This window comes from Acanthochromis polyacanthus, chromosome 14 (assembly GCF_021347895.1).
Source record: "Acanthochromis polyacanthus isolate Apoly-LR-REF ecotype Palm Island chromosome 14, KAUST_Apoly_ChrSc, whole genome shotgun sequence".
Classification (NCBI taxonomy): Eukaryota; Metazoa; Chordata; class Actinopteri; family Pomacentridae; genus Acanthochromis; species Acanthochromis polyacanthus.
This window is the reverse complement of record NC_067126.1, coordinates 19,981,236-20,007,522: the sequence shown is the minus strand read 5'-3', so window position 1 is coordinate 20,007,522 and position 26,287 is coordinate 19,981,236. Positions and strand designations below refer to the sequence as shown.

General features: G+C 38.1%; 1 protein-coding gene across 5 annotated transcripts in view; it reads left to right on the top strand.

Moving 5' to 3' along the window:
- gulp1a (GULP PTB domain containing engulfment adaptor 1a) overlaps positions 1 to 26,287 on the top strand; it is an 89,536-nt gene that overhangs the window by 18,852 nt on the left and 44,397 nt on the right. For 4 of the 5 annotated variants that reach the window (XM_022191854.2, XM_022191857.2, XM_022191859.2 and 1 more), the window contains exon 2: positions 16,020 to 16,105. The exons of the other annotated variant lie outside the window; for it this stretch is intronic. The gene's annotated coding sequence lies outside the window, so the exon portion shown is untranslated. The remainder of the gene's footprint in view (positions 1 to 16,019; positions 16,106 to 26,287) is intronic. 5 annotated transcript variants of the gene reach the window in all.

The following is a 26,287-nucleotide window of genomic DNA, read 5'->3' as shown; positions in this document are numbered from 1 at the left end:
TGATGCGACATCCAAATTGAACTTTCATTGACCTTATATCTGCTATACTATTCATAAAGCACAGGAAATGAAGCGCTTTACAGAGTCAGAGACAGTCAAAAATATTTAATATTGATTTCTTTGTAGCTCCAAACCTTTTATTTTCTTAGCAAGATGTGAGGTGTTGGCTACAGGAGGAGAGTTCTCCTAATAAAGCTGCCTCAAAATAACCACTTTGATCATGGAAGCCCCCATGTTGTGTTTGCTTACACAGCTGACTTTGTTGTGTTTTTTGGGCTGGTTTGTTCTGTAGGATAATCACTTGAAATGTATCTGGTTGGCTGATTCAAATTCATGTTGTGCATAAGAATTGCCTTACCATTTCAAATTCATAAAACCTATGGTAATAGGACAAGCCTCTTTCACACTCCTAAACAATAGCTGCTAATCTGGAGTCCTGATTTGGACTTAACAAATCCATTTTCAGTAATGAGCTCCTAAATTCTTTTGGCGGGACCCATTTTAAGCAGTTAAATATTGATGAAAATCACCCTCATGGCAGCATTTGAAGGAAAACCTCAGCTCTCTCACAGTTATGGCTAATTTGGTCTTTGGTTTTCCAAAAACTTTGAGGAAGGATGTCAGGAAAACATGCTGGATTTTGGAGATGTTCTGTGCCATAAATCACTCCAAAAGGGAACAGTCACTGCTTTGGAAATGTGGCTTCCTGAACATTTCATGCATTGGCGTATACAGTTATTATTCCCACATATGTAGAAAAATGAAAGCCACGTTCCATGGTGCCTTTTTTCCTGGTTTATGGATCCTCTCCCTGAACTGCACAGCTACACTATTCCTCGTTTCTCTTAAGGAGCCCTTGACAGTCTGGACATTCTTGGCTGGCCTCAACGAATCTGATGGGTACCAGGTTTGCTGGCTAATGAAGTGTATTGACCAGACACTAGTTCTGCAGTAGAACTTTGTAAGTTATTATTGGTCAGAATCTTCGCAATTTCCCAAAGCTGATTTATCTTGGGGTCTAAATGAGGAGGGATGAACATAGACCGTGGTAGCACTGTCATTGTTAAAGAATGCAGCTCGGAACCAGTGTATCTTTCTATGTCGCCTGATCATGACTACCATCAATACTGTAATGTTAACGCTATAGATTTGACATGCAGACCTTTACAAACAATAGTTTAAAGTCAAAATCCGAACAGACCTAAGATCAGTTGTAAGAAGCACATTCATTTATCTGCATCTTCTACCACAAAAACCCCAAGTGACATGTTGATTTTAGGTGTATCACATGAAATGCAGGTATCATATCTGAGACAAGGACAATGCATCACAAATTATTCCTCTCTTTATGCAATGGAGTTTTGTTCAGCTGCAGAAGCATGTTGTTGCCTTTGTTGCTGGAGGTGCTGCAGTGACAGTGATTGATAAGCACATTTAAATAACTCCTCACCTGAGCAGCCCAGCAGGGAGGTTAGCCTTTGTATAAGGGCACAAAATATGTTTTAATATTTATTTTTATTTTGGTTTTCTCTTTTGATGCAGTTGCACCGTTTGTCAGAAATCTGTTCTTTATAGACTGCGGCAAGGTTATCTGGAGTGTGATGCATGCTAATGAATGAATGTAATTGGCCCTGTGTTGTTTGGCCCAGCCACATAATACTTAATGCTTGCATGCTTGAGTTGTAATACAAGCAAGAGATAACAATTTGTGGGAGCTCGATAGCTTGTTCAGCATTGGAAAAACCATTTTCACTTTGGCTTAGATGCTCTTGGGGGCATTATTCAGCCCCACAGAGAGTTTGAGCTCTGTGCAAGATCTGAGGAATCCTGACCTCTGAGTTGAACCACTAAATCAAGATGAGTTGGAAGGAGTCTGAAGATGTGTTTCGCTTGCTTAGTTACCCTCAAGGCCATTTCCTGTCACAGCTACTCTGTACACTGACAGAGAAGGATAGCCCCTTGGCAGATTGTTTTGGCCAGTGGCCCATACATGCATTGAACTTCAAAGTTGGCATGAGATCTGTCTTTCTTTGTGTGAGTGGAATCCACTCCAGTGAAGTTCAGTTCATGAGTTCTACATACGAGACTGTGAAGAAATACACAGAAACAAATAATATCAATGTCTCACCCACATGTTGAAGGGATTCTTTCAGAAAGCCTGTCATTTAATGCACCAGAATGTAGAACAGTGAGACATCTCTGACCTAAAGTGGATCATACTGTAACTGTCAATAGCAGAATATGACTGTAGCCTAAAGTTGGCTTTGTTTTACCTAGCAGTTGTAATTAACTATTGCAGTAGTTATAAATCTGACTCAAATTAGGAGAATGACTCACATGTTATAGTAAAATAGAAAATAAATAAATGTTGAAGGAACTGCAGTTGGGAATTCAAAGGAGAAAGAGCTCCTCAGCACACTATTCAAATTTGTTTTATGACCAGTTACTAGTTTATGGCCAAGAAAGGGCAGGAAAGTGCACATTAGACAAAGCTTTGTGTGACAGAAGTGTCTGCTAATGACTCTCCACAGTCATAACTGTCCCCCGAATGGAATAAGATAATTAAAGCCATAAATATGCTTTTGAAATCTTTATATATTTTAAATAATTGAGTGTATATTATATTTTGTGCTTGCAAAAACAATTAAAGAGACTATTTCCTGTTGATCCTTTATTTTGACACCTAAATACCAAAAGAGTTTTTACCAGAAGTAAACTACTTAGTCAGGGATATAACTTGTCATTTTCTATTTGTTGTTGAGTGTGATGAAGAGGTTCACTGTAAGAATGAAGAATCTCATGCTCAGGTGAATTGGAAAATATAATTTGCAAGTTGTATTACTTGCCCCAGTCCCACTTCTGTTCTGTCAACATTGTATGCTTCTACCTTTTAGTAAGTAATTAACCAAAATTGCAAGACTACTAGAGTGTCTCTCCTGTGGGAATCTAATCTTTTACCTTGTTAACATTTCTGTGTGGTGTTTTTGTTTGGAAAATGCATCATAAGCAAAATAAGTCTTGAATGCCATTGTTAAGTATTTCCCCCTTGAAATTGCAGTATACTGTTGAAGGTTTAAAAGAAAAACAAGGATTCAGACATCTAGGGGCCAGTCTTGTCATCCTGCAAGACAGGGCTTTCTGTATCCTCATTCAGTCAGAATCCAGTGTAAATATATATGGCGGAATTACTCCAATATTACAGTTCAACGTTGTGTGAAGTAGTATTACAGTTTTAGAGCAGAGTTGTTGAAGAGCTGGTGTGCTTTAGCTGTAGCAAGTGGAGGAAAATGAGGGGACTTCAACGAGTTGTGCATACTCAGAGAAGCAACGTAGTTACATTTAAGCCGTTTTAAGGTATGAGGAGAGTATTTTCATGGAAAAATGTAATATGCAAGTATGTGACTTTGATCAACAGAGAGGAGTTTTTAGGGTTTAAATCTACGACTGAAGAAGGACTTTAACATCTTCTTTTGTCCCACTTCAAAGTTTACTAATGCAGTTTCTCAGTTTAATGTTTAATTGTCCTATCTTTGGAGTGGCACACTTTCCTATATCCTGTACCTGCTTACGGAGTGGACTATATAGATAATGAAAACCGATGATCCCCTGTCACAGTGGCTTCGGCCTATCGTCCAACATGTTCTTGTCAAATTCAAAATCAAAACTGAAGTCAGCTGTCAACACATCACCACTGCTGTGATGCTTACAAAGGTCAACAGATTGTAAAGGTCACTTTTCCAGGAATAGATTCAGAAACATTTGGAATAGAAGGCACTGCTGCTGAGTTTCACCTCAAGCCCAACCAGTAAGTGTAAATGCAAGTCTTCTGAAGGTGTTAAAAATGCAGCTTGCCCTCTCTGTGACACTGTGCTGATTCAACTCACTGAAGGATAATTTTGCCATTTTTGACAAATTTATAGCACTGAATTTAGGTGAAGGAGCTCATTTTTGATGTATTAAAGTGGAAATAATGAATATGAATATTTGTGTTTTAGTGATTTATGCTTCATTGGCTGTCATCCATCCCACAATGTGACACTTTTCACTGAGAATTTTCTCCAAGTCAGCTGCTGCTGGCAGACTAATGCAAGTCCTCACACAATAATCACCAACTGAGAATTTGTATGTTTTGAGGACTGATCAAAACTTCCACTTTTTCACTGAACTGTTTTGAAATTATGGAGGCAACAGTTATCCAAGTAACTTGCCTCTCCTGAGTATTCTAGTCCATATTGTGCTTTTAATGTTACTTTTCAACAAACCTTTAGAGAAACAAATATATAAAAACTTTTGAGTGGCTGGGAGTTTGCAGAGGAGTGCTGTGAAGGAATGTTCTTGAGTTGAGATGAGAGGATTTTCAGGGTGCTAGCTGCATAGTCAGGCAACAGGGATGGACAGAGCGGAACCCCTGTGGCGCTGGATTGGCAACTGGGCCCCGGGAGACGTGTGGGGAGAAGACTCAGACTTTAAAAAAAAAAAAGGCAGTGTAGCAGCAGCCTGAGTGTGCCATTTTCAGTTCATTTAGTACAAAATGATGTGGTAACTTCCAGACACCGGTTTGTAATGTGAGCGAGTCTCTCCTGTGGTGGAATTAACATATTATTATGCCCCCTCTTATTGTTATGGCCCACGGGCAGGTGCAGGCATGTAGTACAATGATTTTCAAAAGTACACATTCACTGGGCAAAATGAGAGAACTGATTTTCTATGTTGTAATTCTCAAACAAAACCATAAACCTAAAGCCTGATAGGCATTTTCTGCCTGTCAGTGTTCATTTTGGGCCAATGCCAATGTTTCGTTTAGAGCCTTGGCAGTACTACTGATGATGATGCTGATTTCATTGCGCACCCCTAGTCTCACTAGCAGAGGACATGTACAACCAGAAAAAACAAAAAACACTCAAAGCAGTTCCACTGAATTTGACAAAACCCTCTGACTAACCAAAAATCCTGCACCAGAACATGTAAGAAGTCTTAGTTATGGCTGTGATGCCTGTGAAAATTAATGTGAAGCAAGGCCTTGATGGTTTTTTTTGGAGAATATGTTGGGTTTTGTAATCACTTCTAAAATTACCTGCAAGTCAATGCAATGATCGGAGGCCATTTTTGGTGTCCTCGAATGTAAAAATGTATACTGACAGTCAATAAAAACTTTGAGGTAGAAATGTACGCAGAATTCTACTTGTAGGGGGGTTGTAATTATTCATTGTGGATTTACTGATGATCTAGTGCCCTGGTAGTTGAGATAATGATGAGTTGTCATGTTGTCATGATTCATTACACATGGGTTGGTCACTTTGCAAAAGTGAACCAAATACACACCAAGCAATACTTAGTGAGTATCTGCACAATTTGAGAATGGGTTTTGAAGGCCTATATAAAGGCCCAAAAAAGGCCACCATTGTTAGTCCAGTGAACAGCATCATGCCGCGTCTATCACATGATCAATGTCTCCGGGCACTGGGTATGGTGGAGGCCGGTTTGAGCTACAGTGATGTAGCCAGGCGTATGGGCTGTTCCCAACCTGCAATCAGAAGCCTGGTCCAAAGCATGCGCCGACGGATTGCTGCCTGCATCGAAGCAAATGGAGGCCATACTCGGTATTGACTGTTGTGACTTTGTGTTTGGCAGGTGCCGTTTTCTTTCGTGAAATTCTTTATTTTGAAGTCATTCTTGAAACTTTAGATTTTTGTTTCTGTATGCCAATATGCTAAACAAATGATTCATATGAAGAAAATCCAGTTTCGGGCTTCAAAATCAAAATTATGTTGAAAAATATGGTCTCAAAGTTTCTATTGACTGTAGGATTTCTGATATATATTGATATATATGTTTAAATTGTTTGTAAGGGTTTTCTCCACCAATTATAACCGTAAGATTATAATAATGTTTCTCCACCAATATTAATGTGGGGATAATGTTTGCTCAAATGGGGTTAAGAGTTTCATACAGAATTATTATATAGTCTACCTGATATTCGACCCGCGAAGTATTTTAGATTAGACAAATATAATAATTAGCCTCTGAAACACTTCTTGTTGTGCTGTCAAGAAGAGTCTCAGGAATCATAAGGGGAATTATTTAGCTTGAGAGGTTATGTATAAAATTGAGGTAGCTGGAATGTATACAAGTTAGGGACCAAGATGTGAACAACAGAACAATTGAGGCACTGAACTTATATTTATGTACATTTATTGAACTAAGCTAAACGATAACAACAACAACACACATTAAGACAAACAACAACAACACGAAACGAATAAGATGGTGAGATGTGAATGATGGGAAAAAGGAAGGAAGAGAACACAATATTTCAACGTAACACTGGGATTAATATTACACTTAAAATATGATGTTCTGAGGGAACAGGGATAAATAGACCACACCTGAAAGCAGCCGTTAATTTGATAGTAGGCTAATTTGTTAGCCTGTAAATATTATCTTTGAAAAGATAATTTGAGAAAGTTGCACCAAGTTCCAGTGACTGAAAGGTACTTGCGTGCCGTGATGATGATGATGCTGCCTCGGTGGATGGTCCGGTCGGCCTTGGTTGATGTGGGTCAGAACAACGGTGGACAGAGTGGAGCCTCAGAGTGATAGATAGCAAGTTGACTTCCAAATTCAAGAGAACTCAGGGTGTTGCTTTCAGGAGAACTCAAAAGAACTCTCAGAGTGATGGAGGACTCAAAAGAACTCAAAATGGTGGTTTCAGATGTGGTCTTTTAAAGGGGTGCCTTTGCATATCATTAACTCAGCAGGGGTCTGGTACATCCCCTGTCAGGGAAGGCTGATGTCCAGATGTCCCACAGAGTTACATTTTCAGGAAATTTCTGTAACTTTCCAAAATATTAAAATTTGTTGAACATGGTTTATCTAGGAGCATTACTGATAGATAGCTGATTAAAATGATACCAAACATGCTCATATGTGATTGGCAGACATGTTAAAAATTATTACATTGATACTAATCAGGAGGAATAAACTATTAAAGGTAAGACAAGAGGTGGATTAATCACAAAGTCATTGGAAAGTTCACTTGTTTGGTGAAATGGATGTACATAAAGGGAGTTTTGTCCAGAATTGGGAGATGATTGTCTTTGTTAGCTTTGAGATGAGTCCAGGGTTCCTTTGTTTGTGAATGGAATGTCTTTGAAGTGTTTCTCCAGGTTTCTGAGCTTCCCCTCTTCTGTGATTCAGGAATCAGTCAGAATTTTATTGCCCTCAATTTGGTTCCTTTGAAGGCTTGGTGGTACTTGGGTGTTTTGAGCCAGTCTCTTGCTAAGACAGGTCCAATACACATCCTGGAGGTCTGTATTGGGGGGAATCCTTTAAAGTCAGCTCTCGGCCTTGCTTCCTGCTGACTTGATGCTTCGCGCCCCATACCAGACATGTCCCACATCTGGCGTGGTGTCTTGGTGTCCCTCTTGCTTCGCTGATCAAAAGGGGAGCCTCATCTCCACTGTGGTTGTGAAGGTGTTAAATCTGTTCTTGTCATGTTCCACTGTTGATAATGCCTGGTTGATCCTACATGACTGTCAGTGTGCTTTTTGTTTAAACGCTGGCCATGACTTTCTGAATCAATTATAGTAATCTATAATACAAGAGATGAGCGCGCTTCTGTGTATAGTGATTTTCTAAGCTCAGCTGCATTCAAGACCATGCTTTGCTTTGTACCTGTATGGGCAATTATATCAAGGGTAGTTGAATGGATTTCTGTAGCCTGATAATTGGACTGACTTTTCATTTTCACATCGTATTCCAGCTCGACATTCTGCTCATGATAGCGGACTTCCCCATTGAATCAGCAGTGACTAGTGTTATTGTAAATTTCAGTTGATGGAAGCAGCTTTGTGGTAGAGGCAGCGAGGAGCAATCAGTCTTACTTGTGTGGATCAAAGAAATATGAAAATGTCAGTTATTTCTACAAGTTAACCTGTATTGCTGGGTCAATCCATGCTGAGAACCATTTGTATGGACTTTATGTTTGTCAGGGATGGTTTTTCTGACTAACAGGTGTAAATATGCACAGTAGGAGCTATTATAATTGATGTTAAAAAATGTAGATAAGGAATCCGACTGATCATCATTTACATATTTAATGTATCTGATGATTATAGATGACCATGGCCAAAAATGCCTTATACAGCCGCAAGCATCTTTGGTGTATCTTCGATGGAAGAATAGAAGAGAAATCTTTCTCTGCCTTTCAGATACAGCTCTCTCTCTAAATCAGCTGCACAAGGAAAAAAGTGCACTGGAATAAAGACTCTACAAAAGCAGCTGGGTGGGAGCTGAGATACTGTAACCTGTTAGTTAAGGAAACACAGAGGCAAATTATTTTTATTTGTTATAGGTCTATTTAACAAAGGCTAAGAATCATTCAAAAGTAAGCAAAATTAGTAGGTTATAGTCCATTAAGATAGAATAAAGTAAAATCAGAATTTAATATAATGAAGCTCAACTAAAAATAACCAAAATAATTACAGATCAGCTGTACAGTTTGTGTGTAGTTACAGTGCAGTAATCAGTTAGTTGCCCCAAACAAACAAAAAATTGAGAAAGGACAGCTTTTATTTCAGATTTGAAAGTGGCTACAGCGGAGGACTGTTGAGCACATGCATGTTGAGTACTGCAGATAAAAGCTGCTTCATCCTGTTTACTTGTAACTCAAAGCACGAAGAGCCACTTGGGAAAGGGCCCTTAACAAACCAGCAGACAAAACATGGCACAGGCATGGGTTTAGGCATGATCGCTTTTGTTTTGATGCATGGCGTGACGAGGGCAGACATGAATTTTCCCACCGGCCAATCAAAAGCCATTGAGCTATGAGACAGGTTTGCTCTATGATTAACTAGTTTTCAGTTTTTCCCATTTAAATACATAAAGGGAGAAAACTGACACAATGACTCCAATATTGTATTTGGAATTTTGTGTTTTTAATCAGTGGAAAATTCAGAGGGACCAATCTGGAAACTTCAGCTGCCAATCCTTTTACAGTGAAGAAAACAGGCTGGCTTCATTGGGGGTGGCTGAGTCCAGAGCATTATCATGTTGCGTTCATGGTTCCCCTAGACTAGGGACGTAACAGTTGGATTATACCACCAAAGCTGAATTTAAATTGAAGCTTTGTGTTACTGTCACTGACAAGTAAAACAGCTGAGGAGTAGCTACATGATTTCTGCGTAACATATGTTTGGTAAATCAATTTACTTTAATTACTTGCCAGATACAGAAAAGCTAATTTTAGTGTTTGCTATGTTTTTACAACAGAACTACTGTGGCTAAAGAGCCTTGTTTGTTGGTTTGACTTGCACAGGTAGCTGCTTAAGCAAGTGACACAGTGACAAGGGGAGATGAGGTCTGTTTAGCTTTGAATGTAATGCTCAGCTGGGGGTGTTTGTTGTTTGCTGAAAGCCTGGAACCACATGAGAAAACTGTGGAATTCACTTCCACACTCAGAGGTAAAATGTTTATTGTGCATGGTTAGGTTGGCTCAGCAGAGCAAGAGATGTGGAGTGCCTCTATATTTATTCCAAATCAGGGAGGTGTGCTGGTAATGTTTTATCAATAACACAAATCCCCATGTTGCATTTGCTTGTCAGCCGACGGTCTCGCTGTGTGCACATGGGAGGCGAAGCTGATTAATTCTTATTTGCTCGTGTGGAAATACAGTTCAGCGTAGCTTGACTTAAGGTTGACATGGAATTTCAGTTAGTGTTTTAACTGGGTCAGGTTGTGCATTAAAGCAGCTGTAGGTTCTTTCTTTTTTTTTTACCTAAGCACCCCAAACACGAAGCATTCGGCTTTAACTGCTGCAAAATTCTCTCCAGTGTATGTGTGTGTGTTCCCGGAAAGCTTTCAAGTCTTGTGAGGTGTGGTGAATGACATAAAAATAAACAGTGTTTTCATCTTTCATATTTCTCTGCTTTTTAACACACTTATTCAAAACTAATTTTGTTCATTATATGCTCAATTTAGTTTTATTCTCTCAATTTCTTGATATACTGAGATGATGAAAATACAAACATTTACTTCTATTATTCTCGGAGATTTTGCAGGGCACATTTTGTCCAGCACATTACAGACAAACAAAATGATTTTAAACCACAACACTGACAGAAACAGTCAACATGATTGCAGATCACGTATGGCAGAAAGGTTCGTCTCATCCATAAATGCATGTATAGACCCAGGAACATTTGGGTGCATAGGTGTCGCTTTACTCTCTTTGTCTGAAGTGTGTGTGTGTGTGTGTGTGTGTGCATCATAAGCAGATGTTTAATTTCACATGATTATGCATGACAATGGCTGACTGAGTGAATGAGTGTCATAATTTTGTCCATTTAATTCAGCAGCTGTTTTGGAGTTTCCAATCATTTCACATGACACCTAATGAGTCTTCACAAAAATGTTTTTATTCAAATTCTCGTATTTTCGGTGTGTTTTTAGAAGTTCTTGTTGGCTTCAAAGGTAATTTTGCGGGTAAAGTCGTAAGCCCCTTTCAGACATACACTTCTTTCTGTTATTCTGACGGTCACTGAGTGTGTCGGCTTCATGTCTAAATGAGTATCCTGCTTACTTTTTAAATAAAGTTGTGACAATAATCTCAGTAGCTGAGATTTAGTAACATTTCCATGTTGCTTACAGCACAGTACAAGTCTGAACTGGACGTCTTCACATTAACGGGTAGGCATGCACAAGACCACAGCATACTTCAAGTTGTGTGATGTGATTTAAGGAAGGCTTTTTCACACCAGTATTTTACAAATTTAAAATTCCTTAAAAATGCACCTGTTAAGATGACAAATGAAACTACCAGCTCAGATTAATAAGATTCCTCAGTAATGGCTGCCATTCAGGATTTGACAAAACCTGGACCTGATGTTTAGTTTGTTGCTTCCAGTTGTTTGTCAGAGTCTTTCCTCTGAGTTTGTTTCAGACTTGCTGCATCGGAAAGCAGCAGGACCCACATGAATGTCACTGCAAGTGAGTTGGCTGCATTTGTGCATGTAGTATAAATTACATTTATTTGTAAATTATTCCCTACATGGAGACAGAATTAATTGGGGTCTCACAGTAAGTCACACTGTTTTCATCACTTCAGACAGGTGAGTTGTCGCACGAAGAGTCACAGTTTATAAGCTGCAGTATCATTTGCTACATAATGGCCCTTCTCAGGTTGAGTCCTGAGCTACATCACAGCTATTAGATTATCATCACATGGACAGAATTTTCGGTAAGCTGCTATTAGTTTAGTTCCAGTCCTTTGTTTAGTAGTACATTATGAACTATTATGCTTCACTTGATAGACTACCCAACCTTGTGTGTATACACTGCCTGTCCAAAAAACTTGCACACTCTAATATTCCATTGGACTGCCTTTAGCTCTGAGAACGACACACATTCGCTGTGGCATTGTTTTGATAAGCTTCTGCAATGTCACAGCATTTATTTCTGTCCAGAGCTGCATAAATTTTCGATCAAGATCTATATTGATGGGAGCGTTTGACCGCTGCGCAAAGTCTTCTCCAGCACATCCCAAAGATTGTCAACAGTGCTGAGGTCTGGACTCTGTTTAGGTCAATCCATGTGTGAAAAATGATGTCTCATGCTCCCTGATCCATTCATTCACAATGTGAGCCCCATGAATCCTGGCATCGTCATCTTGCAACATGTCCAGGGAAGAAAAACTCCATTGTTGGAAAGACCTGGTCATTCAGTATATTCGGATAGTCAGCTGCCCTGATTCTAAGGGCACGCAATGTTGCTGAACCTGACCAACCCCAGATCATAACCCTAACCCCCACAGGCTTGTAGGCACTAGACATGATGAGTGCATCTCTTCATCTGCCTCTCTTCTTACCCTGATGCGCCCATCACTTTGGAACAGAGTCAATCTGGACTAATCAGATCACATGATCTTCTTCCATTGCTCCAGAGTATTGCTCCAGCAGTCTCCTTAGTTCTTTGCTTGATGCATGCCAATCATTTGACCCTTTTCAAACAGGTTAACATCCTTTCCACGACCACAGGATATGACTTCTGATATGGTTGTTTCAAGAAATGAGAAGCTCCTCACTGCATCAGCCAGGGTTGAATAAATTGTTACCAGCTGAAACACATTCATCACTGCAGTAATTATCCAATGGACGACTCTTACCCATTTGCTTAGTTAAACTAAAATGGAGACTTTTTATTAGCACAGTCAGTGTATGATTTGCCTGACTGCTGTGGCTCCTATAGTCATTGTCGTGGATATGTTTGAATGAAAATGTATAATTTCTTTTTTTCCTGAGCATTTTAAGGTCTTGTCATCCATGTCTTCACCGTTGAAAAGCTGCTCATTAGTCGTCGTGCTTTTTGCAGATTCATTCTAATGAAATTGATTTTTTTTTTGAAGAAAATGGATAAGAGTTGTCATTTATTTTCTGCTTCTAAAATAGTGGTTTAAGTCATAAAGTGAAACCAGGGATCTGATTGTATCATCACTTCTATTACTTGTTCTCTTCAATTTCATTGTACAGCTGCATCCAGCAGAGTCACCTTGTCCTCAGATCTCAGCAATAAAACTGGTAAATAAAGTGTCATAACCAAAATGAATTGTCTCCCACGTCAATAAAAATATGAAGCATTCTTTAGGAAAAATGACTCTATGTTTCCAGGATTATCAATGAGCTATAGTCGAAGTTTTAAAGTTAAAATTATTGTGAGGCTGAAATCTCTATTACAAGATTCCAGAAGTGCTACTGATGATATACTTTATATTTTATTGTGGCGTTATTTAAAACAGTCTTCTCCCATTGTCATCTAATGCTCCAAAGGACTAATGTACCATGAAGGATGAGCTATTTAGAAAGCCTATGACTCACAGATTCTCTGCTTGGTATTTTGAGCACCCTATTTTCCAACAGAGCTGATGTATTTTGACTGTCTGTAGTCATTCTGTGTAGGTCAGAGCACCACAGGTTTTAAGATGTACATGCCAGCTTGTACCTTCTGTACAAAAGCCTTGACATCTGCCCAGTGCAGGCAGAGTTCTTCCCCTCAGGAAGTAAGATGGGCCAGAGCCAGTCTAGTGCTATCTGTATGTTCCCTGTTTCTTATCTACGACTTCCAGCATGTTAGGTACTGGATCTATGCACTCCCACATGATGGTGTTTTGCTGTCAGGAAGCCCATGCTATAAAGTCTAGAGGGCAAAAAAAAACGGTGCACAATTTTGAGAAAACTTTTTTAAAAAGAGGATTATTATATGGCAATGTTATTAAAAGTGCTGTCCATCATGACCTCCACCATTAGAGCATATCCTCTAAAACTTCTTTGTTCACTGATTCCTCTGTCTGACGCCCCACGACTCCTGCCTGGGCTTAGAACAATATAAAAAGATGATTGGAGTATTTGATTGGACTTATTTTATTACTTCACTGGATCTATTTCTTGGGTTTTGTTAGATGTCATGCACTTTTCAGATTTTACTGCATTGGTATGAGACCGGAGATTGAGCTCATACTTTCCTGCTTTTTTATTTCCTTCTAATTACAGCTACAAAGAAGAGACCTGGGCAGTGTGTGGTGTCTGTACTTTAGATTTTTATTCCTTTGAGAGCTTTCTGTCTTAGATATGTCAAGTTGGGTTCATGTTTTGAGCCTGTGAATCCCTTTGAGTCATATTTAATATTGAGCTGTACAAACAAGTTTAACTTGACTTGGAATTCTAGATCAAGGCTTGTTTCTTCAAGTTTGTTTTAGAGTCAACATTTTACCGAGCTGTGAGAAGTTGCCTAAGCTTTCCTCGTTTCTAACAAGTAACCCTCCTCTGTCTTCAGGACTTCAAGCCTCTTGTTGTCAGTGTATTTTAATTATGATTATTGGGTGACTGGATTTTGGTTTATGAGGAGGAACAGGTTGTATTAATTTCAACTGAGTGGCGCTGTGATCTTCTGCCATTTTGTTTCATGTTTTGCTTCACGTTTTTCCCAACATGCACTGAAGCCAATCATTCCTTCTTTCGATGTTGTACAGAAAGGTTGATTGCCTGCTCACTAGATATCAGTCTAAATATTTACTTCAACACAAATATACCACTTTCAATTTAAATAATGCAGCTGATAACGTCTGTTTCCCTAATAAGATTCAGCTTTTTGGTATGTAAAAGCATGCTTCTAAAACATAAACGTATTGCTTGAGGGGAGATAGAAATGACAGTTGTTTATTTTTCTATCCCCCTCCATTATTCAGTATAATATATACGGTTACTTGCCGAAAGGCGCAAACTTCTGACAGTGAGGGAAGTGCTGAAGAAAATCCATTTTACATTATTTCTCAGCAGGGGATAGATGGGAGAAATTTGATCATGTCACCTTTGGTTTTACGGAGGTGGAAATATGAAGAGGGAAAGGATTTGATTTTGTGAGAGCCACAAAAATAGGTTCAGTCTTTTAATTTTGAAATAGAATGAGAACATCGTCATTTTCTTCACATTGTCCTTGTCTGAGCAGTTGCTGGACTAATGCTGGACAAATGCAGCTTTTCAGAGTAAAGTTTTGTTTTTGTTTCTCTACATGCAGATGCCAAATTCCCACTGATGTATTTCACTTGGGTGCTGTTTTGCCAATGCGAAGACTACGAACTTGCAGGGCTAAGCAGTACATAATGAAATAAAAATCACAGGACACACTAGCAAACTTACTATTTGTGGAATCTGCTGCCAGAAATGCATCACATGCTCATTTTAAACTTCCAAAACTTGTATGTGCATCTCCAGCAGTATCCATCCATCCATTATCTATACAGCGCTTGATGCTCTTTAGGGTCATGGGAGGGCTTCTCCAGCAGTATATATCAACAAAATCTTGCATACAGAAGTCACTCTGTTTGAATTAATGCAACACCTTCAACATTCTTTGCCCTTTATGTCTATCTCTGAATGTCATTTTCCACAAATTCCTCAGGCACTTTCATGATAACTATGCAATACTACAGGGTAACACATAATAGAAAACTTTGCCCCTCATTTATCAAGTGTCCAGACAGCTCACTTTAATCTTGAGAGTGTCCTTTCTTAAAGCACTTATTTGAACTCAAACATACTTGGACATCATGCTGAAAAAGGCCAACGTATGGAGATGGTTTCATGGAATCTCCTCAGTCCTACTGTAGAATGTCAAACAAGGACTCAACTGAAAGATTGGAGGTCTAATAAAGGAAAAAAAAAGTAGAATTCTAGTCACCAGTCTTAACTGTGCTGTGATCTTTGATTTTTAGATTTTCCAAAGAAGCATATCATTGATTTCTGTTATTTTTTTTCAACATTGCATTTTTGAGAGTGATTGATCAGTGTGTTTGCTCGCTTTCTGTAAACCATTAATAAACACTGACAGCTCACAAATCTCTGCAGCTGACACCGTGCCATAAGTTTAATAGTTTATATGAACAAAAATACTTTATAGTACTGGACATGAGGCAAAGCTCATGGTACTTGAATGCAAACATTTTTCATACGTCAAAAATGCCCAGCCAGCGCCTCTGTCATCAAGCGCACAGCAACATTGCATTTCTGATTAAATGTGTTTGTTGATTGTATCTTTTTAGATTTATTGCATTTCTTCATTTTTTTTGTGTGTCTCTAACTTTCATTTGTACTTTTACCCTCTGATACTGTACATTTGGGACTCTATAAGTCTATTGGCAGGGTGTGTATTCACTTATAAGTTTAAGCTAACTCTTCTTTTACTTGTCAGCCTAGGAGGTTGCTATAAGTGAAAAATATCTGTTGCACTAGGACTCTGTAAGCCCAGTGAAGCACAGCTACACCCTTAATTGCTCGAGAAACACATGCTACAAATGATCTCGCAGTGAATGAAATTAATAACGTTTTGGTTGATAAATAACTGTATTGATCATTTTTGTTGTTTTTTAATTAATGTATTTTCTGCGGGGAGCACACTAGCAAAAGGGCTCGCTCATATCTCAAAGCTCGATTTTTAAGTGTTTTTTTTTTCTTGTCTCTTTCTGCCTACAGAACATGCAGCACTAATGAGCACCCATCAGCCTTTAGATGAGTGAGACGCCACAACAAAACCTGAACATCAACAGTCCACAGTAACAGTAAGGCCCCTCATCAGCTATCTGGAGAGCTGTCTGTGAAGATATAATTATATATCATTATCATTATATAGTTTCAAATCCCCCTCAGCCAAGATGTGATGCTAATGCACTTTCTTTTTGTTCTGAACAGTGGATATCACTGTGGCTGTGGGAGTAGGGGGGCGACAGCAGATAGCATATGGAAGCAATCACACATACGGCTCTGACACATTATTCAGCTGCGTACATTCTTGTCAGGGATCCTTTGCTTTGTGATAAACGTAGACAGGAATGAGGTGACATCATGATGCCATGCTGTTTATTGTCTTAGAAAATGTATTTATGCTTGGCAGTGACATTTCTGCTTTCTCCTTTTAAGAGGATCTTTCAAATTCATACAGTTCTGGTAAATATCACAGCATATAATCCACATTTTTGCTGTTTTTCAAATACTCAAGGTCAGTTGTTGCCAGTCTTTTCTCCTAAAGCATGAAAGTCTTTGGCACTCCTCCATGCGCCCTGCCACTCACGACATATAGTACATTAGCTAAAATTAACATTATAGTGAAATGGCATAGTCCTATGCTCAGTCAAAAAGCTGTTAGCAGTTTTATTTTCTAAATAAAAGTTTGCAATTCCAGATTAATTATACCAACTAGTAAACTGCTCAGTTTAAAAATACAATCAGTTAAGTTTTTTTTCTTTCAATACTAATACAGGAAGGTTCAACTGCCGGCAAAAAGCAGCAAGTCAAGCAGTTTTTAATATCGCTGCAGGCTTATTCAGCTCAAACTGTGTGCTGAGGTTCAAGATATGTTCGCATTTCTCCATTGCACGCTGTCAAAATGTTGCTCATCTGGAGAATCTGCCTGCAACAAAGCACCAACCAGCCACACACCCTGTCATTACCAATCTAAGCTTTATTAGGCTTTGTTGCAGCACATACACTGATCAGCCACAACATTACAACCACCACCAGCATCCCGCACCGGTGGTCATAAGGGATGTGAGGTGTGGCCATTTTTGGTCCGATCTGTTCTGGCTCATTGTTGAAGGACACTTGATGGGGTTGGGATCTGGAGAGTTTTGGGGGCAGGTCATTTGTCGTTTTACTTGAGCCATTTCTGAGCAGTTTTTGCTTTGTGGTAGGGCGCGTTTTGCTGCCAGGTTTAGTCCACTAACTTTGGGGAGTTCTTTTACAGTAGGGAGTTGTAATTGATCTGCATCAATGTTTTAGATGGGTGGTACATGTCAAAGTAACATCTATGTCATCACCAGAACCCAAGGTTTCCCAGCAGAACATTGCATTGTAATGAGATGATTAATGTTGTATGTTCACCAGTGACTTTATTATTATGGTTGACCAGCGTCAGTGACAGAAATTTCAGTAGTCATTCTGTCTGAAGAATAGTTATGTTAAAGCATTTGTATAGAACTTGTGTGTAGGCAAATGTGCCAGCACTGTGAGTGTGGCGTTTAAAATACAATAAGTGGATTCTATTTTTGCAGAAATGTCTAGATTTGTTGGGCATTCATATTCTGACATGATCTTCTCTAATATATATATATATATATATATATATATTACGTGATGAAAGGAGAAAAAAGAATGACGCACCATAGACCCCTTTACAGCCAAGCCTCCTTCCTCTTTGTGGCCCTGTTTATGTATTGGTTTACTTTTGTGTGATAGAAACTTCAAACTAGTACGGTGTGTCTTCTTCAGTTTAAGGCATGATTTCAGAGAGGCAGTCAGGATGGAGAGTGATGAAGAGGGAGAGAAAGCTTGCTGGAGAGTTGGCTGTATGGTTGAAGCTTTGACATTTTCTTTCACTTAGAATGGCAGTGTTGTGGGAAATGTGCTAGACTCCACATGAGTAGTATGCCTCTGTAGCAATGCCTTGCCTACCATTTAAATGAAGGACAGTTGGTATGGCTACAGGAGATCTTCTTTCATGCTAGTCCCATTTATTTATTTTTTTTAAATATATTTTTATTGGAGAAAAGATAACAATAATACAATACTTTCAATCACAAAATACAAGTCACCATTTTTTTTTAAACATAAACAGTAACAAACCCCACCCCACCCACTCCCAAGCAGAGCTCAATATGACCAACATACATATTATTGGATATTTATGCAATACAAAAAGAGAACAACAGTCATAGGCATACATTCAATCAGGCAGTACCTCTAAATTAGTGAAATATTAAATAAAGGGTTGCCATATCTGATAAGACTTAGCTGTACATCCTCTCATTGTGTATTTAATTTTCTCAAGTTTTAAAAAAAACATGACATCTTTAAGCCACCGAGAAAAAGAAGGATATTTAGCCGACTTCCAATGCAACAATAATAAACGTCTAGCTAGTAGGGATGTAAAAGCAATAATACCCTTTTGTTTGCTAGTCCCATTTAAGCCTCAGTGAATCTTTTGCTTGTACTGAGTGGTTTTGTTTTTGTTGGTGTTTTGTTTTTTATCATGCACAATCTTGTAAATTTGAATGTCTGTGAGAGACAACATGACCTGAAGAATTCTTTAATAAAATAGAGCTTGCCAGGCTCTTCTGTGTAGTGACTACATTTAAAACCGTTGCTGACAGTAAAATATGGCCTTGTATAAATGACTTCGGACAGATTTCATGTTGAAGCTGGGGAGTGTCTTATCATGCAGAAACAGGGGTGTAGATTAGAAGTAAATTATTGAGGTAGATTGGGAACATAAATGAACCACTGAAATCCTTCTCTAAGATTTACGAGTGTGTCACACCAGTTTAAAAAGTATTTGAATTCACTATGAAACATGTAGTGTGTACCTACTATCATGCATGCCATTGTACAGTGTTGGTTCACATTTTACTGCTGCAAAATTGTTGTTTTTTATCATGTTTTTCCTTAAAATGACCTTGTTTATACCTTGAAATTTCCATTCGTTTAAAAGAATGTTGACGTGTCAACAGCGGTAAACACCGTCACCTTCCAGCTAGAGGATCCCACGTCCTGTCCTTGGATCTTTCTGCATGAAATTTGCATGTTCTCCCTGTGCATGCTGGGTTTTCTCCAGGTACTCTGGTTTCCTCCCACAGTCCAAAAACAAGCTGAGGTTAATTTGTGATTGTAAATTGTCCACAGGTGTAAATGTGAGTGTGATTGTTTGGCTGCATCCATATTTCCACCCTCTGGACTTGCAGACTGAGCCTTCGCGGACTTCAGTCATATGTAATGTGACGTCTTTACCGTCATCACGTAAAATCTGCAAGAGCGGGAGTCTACAGCATTATGAATGGAGCAAATAGACAGACTTGGAGTCCATTTCAGTCGTTTCTGTGACACTGTTTGAAAAACTATCATGTATACGCTATAATATTAATTAATTTGGGTATTACTTACATTGGAGGACTTGCTTTCGTCCTTTTTCTGCCATGATTTTTCTCAGCTCATGATTTCGGCTTCAGACTGCACAGCTTTTATAGGCCAGACGCAATAAAAAAATCGAAAAATTTAAATGTCACGTCCATATTGCAATGAATTGTGGGTAATCAAACTGGTGAAGTCTGCAGAAGTCTGCACCCCAAGCAGACTCTCTGGAAGTCTGCAGAAAGTCCGCTTGAGGCCCCTTGTGGACTGGATGAATTGTGGATTTGGACAGCCCTCAGCACTCCCGGACTTCCCGTGAACGCGCCCGCAAAGTCCGCGAGTGCGATGAAGTCCAGAGATTTGGATTCAGCCTGTGTAGCCCTGTGACAGACTGATGGCCTGTCCAGAGCGTCCCCTGCTTTCACCCTTAATCAGCTGGGATAGACTCCAGCCCCAGGTGACCCTAATGAAGATTAAGTGGTGTATAGATAATGGATGGATGGATTTGAGAAGATAGAAAGTACTCACTTCTCTTGCTTGTTTTCCCCTTCCTATTGCTTTTTCACATGGAATCGTGGTCAGTTTAATTTGGCTTTTTTTTTAAGAGCAGTTTACAAAAAAGATTGTTCCCTGTCAGAATGAAGAATTTTCAACTAAGTTTTATTGATTTTATTCAAAAATATGAACTGTATGATAAATTATTGCATAAGTATTCATCCCCTTTCAAAGTGACTCACCTATTTCAACATTGGTGCAGCCAGTTGGTGCTGGAAGTCACACAAATTCACAACTCTATCACGTGAATACTTTTTTTACAGGTGCTGCACATGTTGCTGTCTGGGATGCAGCATAAGCATTAATTCATCATTGCTTCAGATGGCGGCCCCTGACAGATCTGTACAGTCTTTATCCAAACACTTTGGAGAAGCTGCCATGCCCCTCCGGATATTCTCTGCTTGGTCAGCTGTTCCTTTTCTATGGAATTCACATTCACACTCCAATCAGGAACTAGCCTCTTCCATAAGAACTTGAACTTGAGAATCTGTTCTGACACTTAGACTGAAATCTCTATTTCAGTGTTTTATAGAATGTAGCTTTATGTTGACCGCTGATCAAACAATAAATTTGAAATTTAAATTGCAAGCAAACAAATAAAATCATGTACCCATTGATGTCTCCAAAGCTGGCTTTTTATACAACTCATGTATGAATAGGAAAATAATACAGTTTATGGTTTTAGAGGGAGTCATATATTGCAAGTGGTGTTGCCTGGGTAACCAGGCATAGTATAGTCAGTGAAAAACGGGTTTGGTTTCTGAACTGGCAAAATGGTACTAAATCTGACTGCAAGAATGTGAATAAAAGCCCTCAGGAAGCTGCACACAAGCACTGTGCCCACCTGTGGTTTGCCAAGAAAGAGTTTCGTACGTCTTTTTTAAATTTGATGTCACAAAAATAATCAGGGTAATTCCTTTTACATGTCAGAGCATTAAAACATAGTCCTTGTAATAGGATTATAGTAGTAGTATCTTGGCGGAAACATTTTCGAAAATGTCAGGAAATAGTCTGAACTTAATCTAACTGCCAAGTTAGAATATGGTTTGCAGGTAGGAGACTTTGTAGGTAGAGAATTCTTTGGAAATGGATGTTTCAACACCAAAAGAAGCTTTTTTGAAGTATTGCAATGATGGGATTTCTCTTTGAGAACCTTTTTAAGTTTTCCTGCACTATGTTTTGTCTTAACTTAGTGGCTTATCTTGAGGTTTTGGTAGTAGATTTTCTGGACCCTACAGTGTATTATGTAACTAACTCTTGATTCAAAGCAAAAGACTCTACCATCGGTTTGTACATAGACACTCTAAAGGGGTAAACTTGTCAAAATAAGCCCAAGTGGAATCTTATTTCATGCACACCATTCAAAAGATTTGTCACTCTTCCTGAGCCTTCAAGTCCAGGCAACCATCATAACGATCAGCTGAAGTGCTGCTCTGTACCTGTGATCAGTACTGTTCAGATTGTCACTCATGGTGCCATAAAGTTCATTGGCTCTGCACTCTCAAGGTTAATTTCCCATGATTGCATGGTTAGGTCCAGCTGGGGTTATTCAAATTATATATATATATATATATATATATATATATCATATATATGGCATGCCATTTAGGAAATTATATATTGAATTAAAGTCGATATATATTGAATGAAAGTTGATATATATTTAATGAAAGTTGATATATATTGAATTAAAGTAGATATATATTGAATGAAAGTTGATATATATTGAATGAAAGTTGATATATATATATATATATATATAATGAAAGTTGATATATATTGAATGAAAGTTGATATATATATATATATATAATCAAAGTTGATATATATTGAATTAAAGTCGATGTATATATATATATATATATATATATATATATATATATATATATATATATATATATATGAAAGTTGATATATATTGAATAAAAGTTGAGATATATATATATATATATATATATATATATATATATATATATATATATATATATATAATGTTCAGATTTTCATTCAATATATTCTGATTTTCATTCAATATATTCGTACTTTCATTCAATATATATCGACTTTCATTATATATATATTTGTACTTTCATTCAATATATTCCGACTTTCATTATATATATATATATTCGTACTTTCATTCAATATATATCAAATCTTTTTTTCCTACCGAGCCCCGGAAGGGACATGTCCGTATGGCGAAGCGACAATGAAGGACACTCACCCGGACGAGAATTTTATTGAGTTTTATTTTGAAATCGGCCTGAAATACACAGACATTCAAGCAGTGCGATGCGTTAAGAGTCTGCCATGCAGACCAGCGATCCTGATAATGGTAAGTTTTATTTCTCCAACATCCTGCTGTTATCCTACTATGAATACGCTAGCTACAACAGTCCCACATCAGTATCATGAACGTTCCGCCAGCTAATGCGGTCCGGACACCGGATCACTGATTAGAGGTTGGCGTTGAACTATTGTTTGCCAGCCAGTTAGCCGCTGGTAAGCTAACAAGCTATGAAACAACTCCTTATAAAACCGGAGGAAAGCAGCAGCAATATTTCAGTCCAAGACCTGTATTCAAAACCTCCCACGCTGTTACACAATGACCCATTAATCATATTACTGAACTATATGGTTATCATTGAAATTTCCCTTGAAGAACCAGTGAACTCTTTGCGAACACATTTTAATTTATGTGTTGATTATGTTTCGTATCAGTAATACAAGTCTAAAAAACTGATTCAAATGATCAAGTTAACACAATGAAGTAAAGAGTACTGGTAATCTGCAGCTATTTTCATAATTTCAAGGTAAAATGCTGATTGTTGTGTGATTTTCCACTTTGCAGATGTGGAAATCCAATGCACTGATTTCTTATACACAGATGCTTTTGGTGTTTTTTTGTTGTAAAATAAAACAAGGCATTTATCACTTTTGGAAATTATTACAGGTATTCTTTGTAACACTTTCTAACATTGTATGGACAAAGCAATAATTAATCAGTTAATGGAGAAAATCATTTGTATTACAGATGCTATCAACAGCATGTCTTGTTCATTTTATTTAGTTGTCGGCCTTGGATGATGAGGTCCAGTTACCAGGAGCACTAGTCCGCAGCTCGCTGGTCTCATCCTGCAGCTCCTCCACGCCGTCCTCCTCTCAACAGACCAAATCAAGTAAGATCTGTTTAGACTATGCAGACATCAACATGATCAGTATGTTATCTTTTGACCCATCCTAAAATCACAAAATAGAACATTTACTTTAAGTTAACTGTGTTTATGAAAATAGAAAATAATTACTGACAACTCGTACTTTTTGGTGCTTTTATGCAGGAAAAGGGAACCAGGAAGCTGCTGTGGATCCTCTGCAGTATCTGGAGAGGTCAGAGGAACGGTTCTTGGAACAGATCGGAAGACACCAAGACGTGACCTCTGCCATGCTCCAGAACATCCAGAAGATGAATGAAAATCTTGGTTGGACTAATGGGACACATGGTGTCGGTGCTGGAGCAACTGTCCCAGAATTAAACTGCATTGTTGACAACTGCCTTTTCTAGAAAATAAATCTTTTTTAGTACTTCACCTGTTTTGTATTTTACTCATGCACTTCGGGTGAATAAACAGAAATTTGTGATGAGAGATGCAAATTTTGTCTATAATCTACAGAGACTTTATTCAGTGTTCAGTGCACACTTTTGTTACACACATTTTGACAGATAAGCAGTTGTGCTTTTCAAGCAGATTTTAGTCAAACATCAGTAGCATATGTTTTTTTTACTGTTACACCAATCTAGGTAGATAAACTGCACTACTGCAGCAGACATATTATTGAAATGTGCTTCTATTATGTGTCTACATACACTGCTCACAAATAGTTATTCAACTTTTGGGTGAAATTGATGGAAAATATAAAAAGTGCATGCTGTAGTGATATATCATAAAAGTAGGGTATTTAACTAGAAACATGCAATAGTGATTTCCTCATCTCAAAAAAATTTATTGAATCAAAAGCTAACAACAGTGGAGGGTATGTCACAATAAAAATGTCTCAGTTTGGACAGAACAGCAGCCTTCAGCTGAAATCCAGTACAATTGTGTCCCACCAGTGGCGTGATCATGGATGTGTCCAGGCAGCAGCTGACCTCTGCCTCGTAATTAGCCTTAAGACCAGCTATAAAGATAAACATAGATATTATCATTATCATCAACATATGGTGCATGTGTTTAACCTTTAAGCTATGTAGGGATGCAAATGTAGTTGAAGCTAAGTAGCTATGCTAATGCTAACACGTTCAGTGTTCAGAATCAAAACATCTAAAAATTATCTGTTTTCTCAAACGTAGTCGCCGTTCCCTGTGACAACCATGAAGACAGATCATCACAGAAGAGCTCATCTGAAGAGCAAATGTCCAATAAGGTTCCTGTTTTTGTTTGCCATGTCCTTCCAGGGCTCAGTAGGAAAAAGTCTGAATATATAGAATGAAACTTTGAATAGATGGAATGAAAATCTGAACATTCTATATTCCGACTTTCATTCAATATATATCGACTTTCATTATATATATATATATATATATATCAACTTTCATTATATATATATATATCGACTTTCATTCAATATATATCAAGTTTCATTCAATATATATCAACTTTCATTATATATATATCGACTTTCATTCAATATATAATTTCCTAAACGGCATGCCATACACACACATATATATATATATATATATATATATATATATATAGACGTAATGCTTTAAAGAACTGTGTAATTCTGAACATGAAATGAAAATGTCGAAAATGTTCCAGTAAGTTTAACAATCAATGGAGAAATGCTCATTTAGGGTAATATTCCTTAGCTAATGAAAGCAAGATTGTACTACTAGCTCACATAATCTTACATTACCATACAACTTAACTGCTACTGAAAATACAGTAAGATTTGAATAATACTTGTTTACAGCCAAATTATGTTTTTGATCAACACATATGTTCATAATGAATTTATCAGTAATGTGTTCACTGATGTGTTTTTTTTCTTCTGCCACAAGATTGACTTGTGGTTATGTTTGGGTGCACACACTTGGTTGTTGTCATGATAAAAGGATGGATCTGGTTTAATACAGGAAAGAGTTCACCGTGGCCTGAGACGCATCACTTGTATTTAATGAAGACCACTGTCTTTTCCTGATTTTGATTCAAGTGTTTTGTTGGCTAAGTCTAACCACAGTTTGGACTCTTCACATCAATCCCTGGTTTCTGGTTGTGGTACTGCTGCAAGAGTTGTGCACTTTGTACACCTGCAAACCCAGCCACCTCCTGCCAACTCTGATGCAGTTCATAAACCCGGCACTTCAAAGCACAATCTCGCCTCAGAGCATAATCCAGGCAGTGATTATGTATGAGAACATAATTTTTAAGAAACAGGATAGGGCAGAGAATATATCTTGCTGCCATTTGGTCGACATCGTACACATAGAGCCCTTGATGCAGTGCATTTTTGTAATAAGTACCATAAAACTGAGTTATGCCTGAAAACAAGTGGGTCTGCCATCAGTTCTTATACAGACATCCTGAAGGGATAAACATGTCAGAGTCAGAACAGGCAGGATCATAATTCATATACACCATTCAAAAGATATGTCACTCTTTCTGATCCTTCAAATCTGTAGAACCATCTTAAGGATGCTCTTAAGTAGGGATTTTTTGTAACATGCACATTTCCTGTGGCAGCATCTATCTTTCATCAGAGGACGTCGGGGAAGATACAGTCATAAATATTCAAGGCAAAATAAAAAATACATTACAACCAACCTGTGCTTGAACTGAGTTTACACCTTCTGAATGCACAGTGTAATTCACCTAAACTTCTGTAGGGAAACGGCAATTATGACTGCTACTCTTGTTTTTTCCATGGATAGACACAGACGTGTCTCAAGCTAGCAGTATGTTTTGGCTTTTGAAATCTTAATCTCCAGAGCAAAAGTTGCACCAAATATGTTCTTAATATAGCATGAAAGTAGAAAGGACGTCACTTGTGCTAACGTCCACTGTACACAAGTGAATTTCAGGAATGAGTTTCACACAAATTTTGTCGAGTGCTCATTTAGTCTTCCATAACTTTCCAACCTCAAAAAAGCACATCAAAGTTTTCATCGTTAATGTGTCAAAAATGTTATTTTCATCATTAGTGTGTCAAAAATGTGTTTCATACTTCTTTCAAAGCCATTGAGTCGGGTTTGTTGAGGATAATTATGCAATTGTGCACTTGCATAA